The following is an 11,894-nucleotide window of genomic DNA, read 5'->3' as shown; positions in this document are numbered from 1 at the left end:
AAAAAAAAAAAAAAAAAAACAGGAAAGCAAAGAAATAAGAAAAAATCATGACACAGAACCTAAATTCATTTTACTGCAATAATCAACCACTTGTGTCATGACTATAGACCTCAAATTCCAAATGCTGGTACAGTTCAAAGATGAACTTCAGCTCTCAAAGAGAATATGATTTTGCATTGGAGATTTTATTGGATGTGTGGTCTTTTAGTTGTAAGGAATTCTCTTCTCTCAACGTAACCTCTTCTGGCTCTCATTTCTCCTGTGTATTGGTCTACTGAAGCTACCAAGCTATATCTAGCAAAGACATCTCTTCCCTTTTCTTCTATATTGTTAATATTTCCATGAGATCCCTGCAGATTGGACCTTTTAAAGAGATGTCAGAGTCTAAAAAGAACTAAAAATAAATATTATGCAAGCATTACTGAACAAATTAAATCAACATTTGCTCCCTGACGGGAGGCATTATCTAATTCCCTAGAGGATTATTAGTCTTTCCTATTTCAGTCATCTTGATGATCGTCTTCCTTGATGCTAACATGAACAACTAATAATATTACATCAGTACCAAAAGAAAGCTGAAGTGTTTTTGATTTAGTACTCTCTCCAAATACAGTGTTATTAAACCACTTTCACATACCAGCATTAAAATACATTTTTATTTCTTTTTCAAGGATAGCCATTAAAGAATATCTTCTTAATCAAAAAATGTTGATGGTGGAGAATGTTAATACTTGTATTCCAGTTTAATCTTCTATCTGTATTAACGCTTTAAAATTAAGTAGTATGATACTTTGTATATAACACATATTTACCTTCCTCTATCAGATAGCTTGAACTACATCTGTGAGGTATTATAACATAATATTTCAAAAGTTCATATTTTTAAGGTTAAGCTTTTGTTAAGGTAAATCTGCTGCTGTGTGAAAATATGCCTCGTCCTTGCCTGTCTTATATGTCTCCCATTTGGGACTTCAGACACAATGGGTTATAAACCTTTCTCATTTAAGCAATATGCTCAATATTTCATTGTTTGCAGGGTCAGAAATAGCACAATATTTTTTTTTTCTTTTTGGGACTATACCTTCGTATTCACCAAGTGTAATTTTAGGTGAGCATTGAAACCACATTTTTGTTACTAATGGCTAAACTTGAAAACCTGAAAGCTTATCTGAGTGTATTTGAATCACTTTTGTTCCAGAAGTCAAGCTGTTTTAAAATGCCACGAAATAAAGCTTTTTTGAGTTAGCCAAGGACAAGCCTTTTGTGGCATTCTCAAGTTTAAACCAAGAAATGCTGGAACCAAGAAATACTGGAAAGGTTTTTGGATATTCAGTAAATTAATATTCTGGAGAAGGTGAAATTGCAGAGGTAACGAGGTAATGTGAAATATAAAGAAGAAAAAATGGATTACCTTGGAGTGATATGTGTAATCTGATCTGGGGTTAACTCATTTTTTTAATAAATATCTGAGCAATTTCAATGAAGTTGAAAGTTAATGCTGTTTGGTGTTAAAGAAAAAGAAAACTTCAGTTCTGATCCCAAGCTGAAGCCCACGCACATATAGTATATGTTCCCATTAGCAGTATGACTCAGCAGCATGCAGTGACTGCAGATGGGTTGATGCCTTGAAATTAGAGCAGCTGTACTGAATGATTGATTACTGGGCTTTCACTAAGAAAATTTCCTATGGGTGACAAAGAACCAGCTGAATATGGCTGCGGTTTGCACTGTATATATGTACTGAAATCCATGCACACTGAAATCTCTAGGAATGTAATGTTAGATCAAAGAACTCAACCAAAGAGGTACTGCAAGACAAGGCAGACAAACAGGCAGCCTTATTTTCAAAGTAATTTGACCTTCTATGTGAAAGATTTACAAAGATTCCTCAAGAAATGTGGTCTGATTGGTCTCTATTTGACAGAGTAACATCCCACCTCTGTGATGATGAGAACTTTCAAATCCACTGGGATTTGAGAGCAATGGGACTTCCTAGGAGTGCTAAGTCCCTTGTAGGATACAAGTGGCCTACTTTCATGAGATTACCAAAAAAATCACATAAATCTATTCAGATATTTAAATATGTAGTAATACAATATCAAATCATCAAGGAAATTTATGTGTACCATGAGATTAAAGCATTATAACAGGATTTTTCAATAAAATTGTGAAGGTTTCATGGAATTAATATTTTTGCGGACATCACTGTCAAACAAAATTGCTTCACCAAATTTGAATATATGTGATAATTCAGAAAACTCTTTATCTCTAACCTAGCATTAGTCTCTCATGAAGATAGAGACTAAAAGAGGAAATATTTTTATATTMATTTCCATTCATTTTCCATCCATTATTTTCTATGAAAAAATTAGAAAATTGAGCTTATAAATCGTAAACCTCAGGAGTCTTTTCCTGCCAGTCAGTATGTAATTACTTTCATACTAGTGGATAATGCATCATCAGAGCAATACCAATTTGTTATTTGTTTTCTAGCTAAACAGACTATATCATACTGTTTAAACTGCAGAATGGGCCATTAACCATTGCAGTTTCCTTAGCTTTCCTGGTATTGTAGATGTAAAGAAGAGGGGGAAAAAGCATAACATACCTGGAAATTACAATCTTATACATAACTTTTTTTCAAGTGTTGTTTGAAAACCTGGAACGAGGCTGTAGTCAGCATGCTGCCCTAACAAAATTCATCAAAATAAATTAGCTGGCCTATAACGAGTTCTAAAGGATGCTTATAAGCCCCAGGCACTGATTTCTTGCTCACTTCCAAACCCAGCAGCTAACACCGTTAAAGACTATGCTGCAGCAAAAGGTGTAACGCTCCTTAGATTACAATATTCCACTGCACCTACAGACCAGTGAAACTGAATTTCTCTGAATATAACAAAGTGGTATGGATACAGATATGAAAGTATACCATACATTAGTTCTTTCATTTAGACTCCATTTAGAAAGTTGAATACATTGAAAGAGGATGGATAATTAGATTAAAACCAACTGTGACATGAACAACTTTACTTACTGTTTAATAACTATTCCTCATTTATTAGTGGTAGCATTATGAACAGGCTATATCAGCAGCTGAACAGCCTACTTGTACAGATATATGTGCAAGTTCCTAATATATTAAATAAAAAAGTAGTTACTACAATTTTCCTGTTTAAAAAGATGCTGCCATTGCCAATTGGCAATTCCTTGAATTATTCTTGAAAATACACCTGAAATATCTTAAAGATAATTCCACTATGTGTCACACTGAAAGATTTATTGAGCTGTCAAAGAAAAAAAAACTTATCTAAATCTAATACAAGACTACCCTGATATCAGGACCAAAACACTCCAAAAGTTCTCTATGTACTATTAATATCAACTGAATACTCATGTAATTTATGTACTTTATTTCAGATGAATTTTTATTTTACAGTATAATTCTACACATAGAAATGCAGGTGGCCTGAACTAGCCACCTTTAGTAAATATTTTCTGGTGATTTTTGTTGTATCCTTCTCATTAATTTTATGCTCAGCATCACCTACACCATCCATAAAGCTCAATAAATGCTTTGTAACTATGTGTTAGAACGTTAATTAGCACATTATTTCATAAGCATAATATTTAGGATTCAATGACCCTTTGATTTTTGATTCATATAGCTGCTTGCTGATTTTTCTCTTGCTGTTCTTTTATTGGTATTTCAATATAATTTTAAAGAATGTTCCCCTTCCTCCCTGACTGGGTTTAATGGTCTCTGCTTTCTCTTACAGTTCTGATCCTATGAACAAAGAAAACTCATACTCTAACAAACCCCCAAAGGAWTTTTTTTTTTTTCAGCTGGCAACACATCAACATCAACAAAATCACACCCCTTGCTCAAGCCAGAAGAAAAATACCCTTGTTGCTGTTGCTCCTTTATATGCCTAAGACACCTGGTTCCTAACTGATAGTAGATGATAACTCTTAAAATTATCACCAGTCAATTTTCTTTCTCTCTGCAAGTTGCTAGAATATTTTGCTTTCATATTAACTTATTTATCAATTTTTCTCCAAAGAAGTATAAGGAAACTTAACTATTTCCTTTAAAAGGTTATCTTTTAATTTTTTAATTAACTAATTATTATTAGTTTTTTGGGTTTTGTATTAGCTAGTATTACATTAACAGCAAAACTCAAGTTACTCGCAACAAATTATATTTAATTGTCAGCTGAACATACTTGCATTTATTGTCTGAGAAAAATGACTCCCTAGTAGGAGTGAATATGTGATTTCAGGTTAAGTGCTAAATATTGTCTGCTTAGGTTATGGTGCCTAGATCCAACATTGGTACTACAATGCTTACATCTGAGGTGCTTATTTAGCACTAGGATAGAGTTCAGAATCCAGACTTCATGGAAAGTGCATTGAGAAATTTTATTTAAGGGTTAGGACACTTGGACAGTGGGGGAGGGAATCCTGAGTGTCAGTCCATGTTTTTTTCTTTTTTTTCTACATATGTTCTTTTAAGTAAGATAAATAGCAAGCAAAATACCCTGGGACTACAACCCAGTATTTCCTCCTTCTAAGTGAGTACTCTAAACATTAGCTACACAACCAAAGTGCCAGCTCTTTCTGGGCCATGTGATCCACAGCTTTCTGTCCTCTTCCCTCCCCCTTTCTCTGTACCAATTTCTATTGCTATCTATTGCTGGGTGACTTTCTACTGGAAAATATATGCTTATGACAATCTAAAAATGGAACCTGTTTCCTGAGCTAATATGGTAACCCCTTGACTCTGACCTAACTTTGAAGTTAGTGCTGTTTGCAGTAGGAGGTTGGGCTAGAAGACCTCTGGTGATCCCTTTCAACCAACATTTTTGTATGGTTCTACAGTTATGTAAAAGGTGGATTGTGATTCCTTTGGTGGTTGGTCTAAGGCAACTCTAACTACATTATGCGAAAGGTGTTATTTCAGGCCACATACGTGAAGTGGAACAGAGGATTCTACCAACTCTCTGGATCTCGGTGGGATATAGGCAGGGGTTTGACTTCTTGCACTTCATTTTGGAACAGTTCTGGTGGTGCCAAAATTGCTGGCTTTGACTAACTCACCAAGTTTAGAAATTTCCAAGGTCAAYCCACCATGAAGTTTGGGGGTTTTCAGTTACCTAAATGCTGCCTACACTTTGGTTTTGATCACCTTCACTTACTTTGTAAGACATTAATTCCTACATCCGCAACTTATTCATCAAATCCATCATTTTTGAAACAAGCTACAATTCAATCTGATAGACTATGTCTGCTTATTTGATCCCCTCATATTAGCACCAAGACAAGAATGTTGCTTTGAGAAAGGATGCATTATAAAAATCACATAGTTCATGCCATGTTAGCACCACATAACAGACCACTGAGCATTTGGTTCACGTCAGTAATAACAAAAAGATCATACGAGAATTGATTACTTGAAACTGTAATTCATAAAGAATACTAGATCCTCAGCAAGGCCAGACAATCCATTTATTTATCAGGAGAGTAGATCTTGCGGGAAAGACATGGACTGTTTAAAGATGCAACCAGGTTACATGCTTTGAAGCAGCTGGGCTTTCCAACTGCTCCATTTCCACCATATGTTGTGAAATTGTCTCAAAACATTGCAGCAGTTCAGATGTCTTAGACCATTCAGCTGTCACAAGGAGAAGAGGAGCTACTGGAAACAATCACCTTCAGAGAATATTTTATCATTCACTATTGCTCTGAATCTATAATTAGATCAGCCATTTTCTTACTTTATGCAATAGCAAATAAAATGAAAATGCTACATTTTTTCTGAAATTGATCAAAACCAATAGGCCTTATTTTCTATTTCTATGCACTTTGTATAGCTGCTTGCTCTACTGCAAAGGAGACTGCTCTCTAGGTTTGGTGACACCTTTGCATAGGTGTAGATGACTATATTGAGACTGCGGTATTTTTATTGTTTTTTTCCACCACTGTGAGGTTCTTTACCTTTCTCTTCACACAGAGATGTGTCACACCTTTGTGTTAATGTAATTACACACATTCATACTATTTCTATAATGACATGTATAGTAATTATGAAGCCTCATTATATAATTACAACAGAAGATAAAGGTTTTTTTGCATAAGGTTGCTAAGTATGATTGTATACAAAGGGAAACTTCCTGTATAAATCATATCAACTGATCATTGCAAACAGGAGCAGCAAATGATAGAAACAAGAACATTCTCCTGTAAGCAGAAACTAATGTTACCATTCCATACAGTAACTGGTGGAATGCTGGCTCTGCTTATCCCCAATTGCATATACATTCACTCTAGGAATATCCTTCTGTGTAATTAGAAGACATATCAAAGTTGTATTTTCCCTTATTTCAGGATATTCTGGTTTATGTCAGCTCATGTTCCAAAATGAACAGCCTTGAAATGCCATTTGCGTGTGAATTATTGCAAGGTGTTGTAAATGGTGCAGTGTATCAGCTGAATCAGACTGCTGAAACTGTATAGCTCAATAATTTGGTTTATTTTTAGGTCTTGTATTGCCCCTTTCTGTCCTAGATGCTGCTAAACAGTCTTTTAGCCTGAAAACCTGAAGGTCAGTTTGAAGTCATGATCATATAATGCTTCTTTATATATCAACAGCTGAGACTGGCCTTGGGGGATATTGTTACTTACTTAATCTTTTGGGGCTGGCAGAACAGAGTCTGGCCAGATTACAAACACATGTTGTGAAACTACAAGGTCTATCACTTCATACATGACCCACTGCACGCTCAAGAGTTTGACTTTCAGAAGAGCTCTGGGTGTTCAGCATGTTTGGAAAACAAATCATTAATCTTCCAATCAACCATATAGCCAGGTATATTATCATTTGATCAGCCACATACCAGTTAGGATATATATATATTTCCTAAAGGTAGGTGGATGGTGAAACTGTTTTGAAAAGTATTATTTGCTAAAGGTTTAAATCCTGTAAGTCAGCTATTGTGACAGATCATAAACAATAGATGCATATTGGGCCATCTAACAACACGCTACCTTTGCATAGACAGATGAATTTCAAGATGCCCAATAATCTCTGAGCATTAATGAGGACCCACAGACTAGTTTTGATGAAGGAACACAAGGGATGAGCAATTTACACGTTTATTAACTGGGTCAGTCATTGTTTGTTATCAGTGTCAGTCTATGGGTATAAAGGAATTCTCTCTTTTCTTTGAACATAACCACAGATACAGACTACTGTATCTTAACTCCGCCCTTATTCTGTTCACAATAAATTTCACAGCTTTGGAGCTATACATTAGTCGTAAGTGGAAGTGTAATAAAACAAGATTCAGAAAAATTACAAAATTGTTAACTGTTGTGCTGCTACAGGCCACAATTTTAAGGCTAGAAGCCCCCTTTATAAATTCATCAAAAATGTTAAGGGACAGATTTCAGATTTTTCCCTGCTACTTTCTTCAATAAAAATGTACTTTTTGTGCCTCTGGGGAAACTTTCTAACAACCAGTGTCAAAGTCCCATCTAAATCTGTCAGTGTAAAAAGWGCAGAAATTGAGCTACTCCCCTGAATAAATTATCAAAAGGATGAATAACGGGAAAAAAAAAAAAAAGAGACTCTTTTACAAGAGAGTGTAGTTTAGCACCTCCTGAAATTATAATGCAAAAGATTTTAAAATATCTTGTAGTAAAGCAGAATAGGAATACAAATTTAATTCTAGGGATAAATATCTATGTTGGGATATGGCAATGCTAATTTTTCAAACAGGGCTATCTGGCAAATTACTGGCTGTTCAACTCAGCAAATATCAATGTCTTGCAGACAGAGACATTCAACAGGAGCTATGGTCAGGAAATGCTACTTTGAATTCCACAGGGAGATTCATTTATTTGTGTTACTTAGAAGATAAGATGCTGAAAATTTCTTTCTTTTTTCTTTCTTTCTCTTTTCTTTTTTTTTTTTTTGAATCTCTGCTGTGAAATCTCATTTTTTTCTGCCTGAATTTTCACTCAAAGCTATCAATCACTGTTCCACCATTTTTGTTTCTTCTGAAATTCTTTTCTCGTTTTTTATTTTCCTATCTACTCCTAATTTATTCCACTAAGATCTTTCTTGCTAAAACATCTCTCTCTGTTTTAAATGTTTTCTGAAAGTGTACCCCGTTCTCTAAAAAGAGTGGTCACGACTCCTCTATCTATTTGTAAATTCAGTTTGTAACTCTGTTAGGTATGATTTGCTTTCTTTGTCATATATTTTAGTTATTATATGGTGTTTGCTCTTCTTTTTCTCATCTCCTCAGTGTCTTGCTTTTTATTTGTTACCAGCTTTTAAAGATGCAGACAGATATCCAGTGGAACCTTCAAAGTGCCAGCTCTCATAAAACATATTGCAGTCACTGGAAATTAGAAAAATAAATGGAGCAAAAACCTCTGGCCACTTCCATCTTCTAAATGTTTATTTCTAATCTAATTCATAGATAACTAGTTACCTAGATTTTTGACAGATGCATACAGGTACAGTAGACTTAAGTACCTACATTTATTTATACCTACTAGGAATTTCTCCTTGTTCATAATCCTACAGTTTAGGCTGCAATGATTAAGTGAAAATATTGATAGTTGAAAACAAAAGGGGATAAAGAAAACAGCTTTGGGTAATTCTTTCTCATTATGATGAATGATATGTTATCAAAGTTTGCTACCTGGATTGTACTCTGTATGCTGGTTGAGATAGTTCTAGAAAAAGATTAAATTGGAAGTGTTTATGAAGTGTAAAGATTTTACAGAGCATTTCAAATTTATTTTTTAATTTACTCAGCATCAGTGTTCTTGGAAGGTTCAGCTGATCTGAACCACTTCTATTGGACCTTTCATGACATCTAAGTTGTTTGGAAAATAAATGTAGATTATTCTTTTTGCCCATTGCACAGTCATCAGTAGATAGGAACTGGGCACTCTGGCACTAATTGGCCCGTCAGAATTTTGAAAAACCAATCAAGCTTGGCTTGTGCTTACAAAAATTAGTCTTTTTAATATAACTTGACTTTTTGCCATATTATCTGTGGAAAAGATTTCTATGTATAACTACTCTGAATAATTTAAAACATATCCAAATGGATCTACAAGAGATTAAATCTTTCACAACTGACCAGGGAAGAAAGTACAATGGTTGCAGATTCAAGTTAGCTATCAAAGACAAAATATATGAAAGATTAAAATCCAATTACTTTTTAGGCACTAACAGGTCTCAAGATAGAATTGATACAACTTTTATCTCTATTTCTCTAGGAAGGTGTACAATACATTGCTTTATGTATCTGTCAAAGGAGAAGGAGCATGGAAACTATCTGGCATAGTAGCAATGTTGAGAAGCAGCAATCTGGTCTCCTGAAGGCAGGTCAGCAGTAAGTGAAAAGTTCTCAGCATTTCTTACGGAATCTTTATCTGCATCCTATTACAAAGCGTTTATCACCTCCTTCAGTCTGTCACTGGATAGACATTTAGGGGCTGACCCTCTGCATCCTGAGACTATAAAAGTTCTTTGGGACAAAGATGCTATTTGTTAAAAAACAAAACAAAACAAAACAAATAAAACCTCAGCGTGTTGCATATTGGTAACATTGCCTTGCTAGTTTCTATGTGTCATTACAACACAAATATAAAATTGATAATGAATTTAACTGAAAATCTCTATTGCTTTCAGTTGGCACTAGATCTGTCTCAGGCTGAAGAAAGATGCTAATCTGCACCATTTCACTTGGTCCTCTAGCTGTTTGTTACCCGTGCTAGAGATTACTATATTGCCCTGTGCTAGAGATTACTGTTTAGCTCATCCTATTGGGAAAGGGATTTGTGGAAGTGTTCCTTAAATTGCCTGAGGCAAAATCATCTTGCAGAGATGTACTGACAGGATGTTTTGGGAGATAACAGCTTTAACCACTTGCTGAATCATGAACAGGATGTCTGTCTGTGGTCTTCAGCAATTTGCTTAAAACCTCTTAGGATCAAGCCTCTAAAAACTCAGTTGAAATTCAGGGATACATACAACCTTTTAATCTTTAGCCTGGCTACTATAACACTCTGAAGACATATAAATTACCGGACACGTTATTTGTACTTTAAAATTCCCAGTCTACTTGGAATCAGACCTTTATGTGTGTTCAGAACTATTCCAGGCTTGATGAAGCTGATGATGTTTGATGAAGCTTGATGCTTAGCTTACACCTAAAACTGATTGGGATGTTTCATTTACATCCTCAGAGGGCTCTATACATGAGGCAGATCAGAGGATGTTAGCAAGCCTGGGCTATTCATGTAACGTGAGCTTTTATAAGACACAGTGTATTTGGTTGTCCCAGGAACCATTCTGGGAAGCATCTGAAGAAAAGCTGTATCCATCAGTCATCAATAGTTTATACCTGATGTGTTCCTTGAAGCCATTAATTGGCATTGTAACATTATAATTTGGCTGATTTCTGAAGTAAGCAAGGAAAAAATGGTCAAATATCCATCAGATTCTTTTCATTTTTTTTTAAAAATGAAAACATCCCTGCAAACCACTAGCTAGAAATGAGTGGTAGTATGTCTATAGTGTCCTGTATATATCAGGCATCTAAGAAAGTGAAGTGACAAACTAAAATGCAGAAAACATTGAATAGCATACTACTTTATGATGAAGACCTTTGCACCTTCAAACTGTAGCAGGTGGACATTTTGGACTTTCCACTGTCTGTCTGCTTCTGTAGGTTGCTGATTTCTATTAACTCCAGAACAGCCATTCACAACACAATGAATTTACCTGTCAGATACTTGTACATTCACAAGAATAGCTCTTGTGGCTGTCTTCTCACATTACACTTTCCTAAATATTCTTATGCGTAAAATATTGCGTGTATACATAAACAGTATGTATACTGCTTACATACAGGGGAAATTGTGTGCATACTAGCCCTCATGCTTACAGACTGGTGAGGAGAAATGAGCATAAAAAACCTTCCTGTCCCTCCCATGTTCCCTATGAGGATCATAAGCTGTCCCCTTCTCTGCATGGGCCAGCTAACACAATGGGTTGAGGAATCTCTGTTCCAGAAAGACTGTGACTTAGAGAGCAAAATCTTTCCAGTCCTGTATTCAGATAATGCATTCTGCATTCTGCACAGGAAGCAGAGGTAGAAATGGCACAGTTCAAATGGTTGTGTTCATATTTCAATTTGCTAGACTTTAAACTTACTGTACATGTTTCCCACTGGACAAGGATAACTTATATTTCACCAGTCAGATTTTAAGCCAAAGCTTTTCCAGTCTATAGTAGCTGTCTATCAAAATGAGCCCTATTTTGAATTATTTTCATTTTTGGTTTGTTTAGATGACTCGTTGCCAAAAATGACAGAAGCTATAATACATCCAGTCCAAAGATATCTACTTCTCTCTTTGACAGCCCTTTGACATACACATAGGCAAAAGGAAACCATAGGAAAGAGCATTATGAAGAGACAATGAACTGTAACAGAAATTACAAGATATAATTTCATCTATCATTTGTTATCATATTGTGCCTTGCTCTAATCAGCAACTCACAAAACTAAGAAAATGAAAAAATAAATGCAATTTCATACACAATAAATAACACGACTGACGGTAGTCACTGAAGTTAACAGACTTATATTGGGCATGTTGTGTGTACTCCAGCTTTTTCTCACTGCAGAGTACATTGCTAAAATTTTTTAATTGTTTATTTCTCTTTGGAATGTAATATATCTATTAGCAGAAATCAAGCAGTATCATCTAATATTGTAAACCACCTCACAAACTGGAGGTAAAGTAAATAACAGTTTAAACCCTAATTATTCAAACAGTCTTGGAGATATCCGAATCATTCATGAAAA

The 11,894-nt window shown here is 35.1% G+C and overlaps 1 protein-coding gene across 4 annotated transcripts in view; it reads right to left on the bottom strand.

Annotated features, from left to right (window-relative positions):
• Positions 1–11,894, bottom strand: part of KCNH7 (potassium voltage-gated channel subfamily H member 7) — a 231,075-nt gene that overhangs the window by 59,347 nt on the left and 159,834 nt on the right. The window lies entirely within an intron of this gene.

Source organism: Rhea americana, unplaced genomic scaffold (assembly GCF_003343005.1).
Source record: "Rhea americana isolate MKP2758 unplaced genomic scaffold, rheAme1 scaffold_124, whole genome shotgun sequence".
Lineage (NCBI taxonomy): Eukaryota > Metazoa > Chordata > Aves > Rheiformes > Rheidae > Rhea > Rhea americana.
This window is presented reverse-complemented; position numbering and strand designations above follow the sequence as displayed.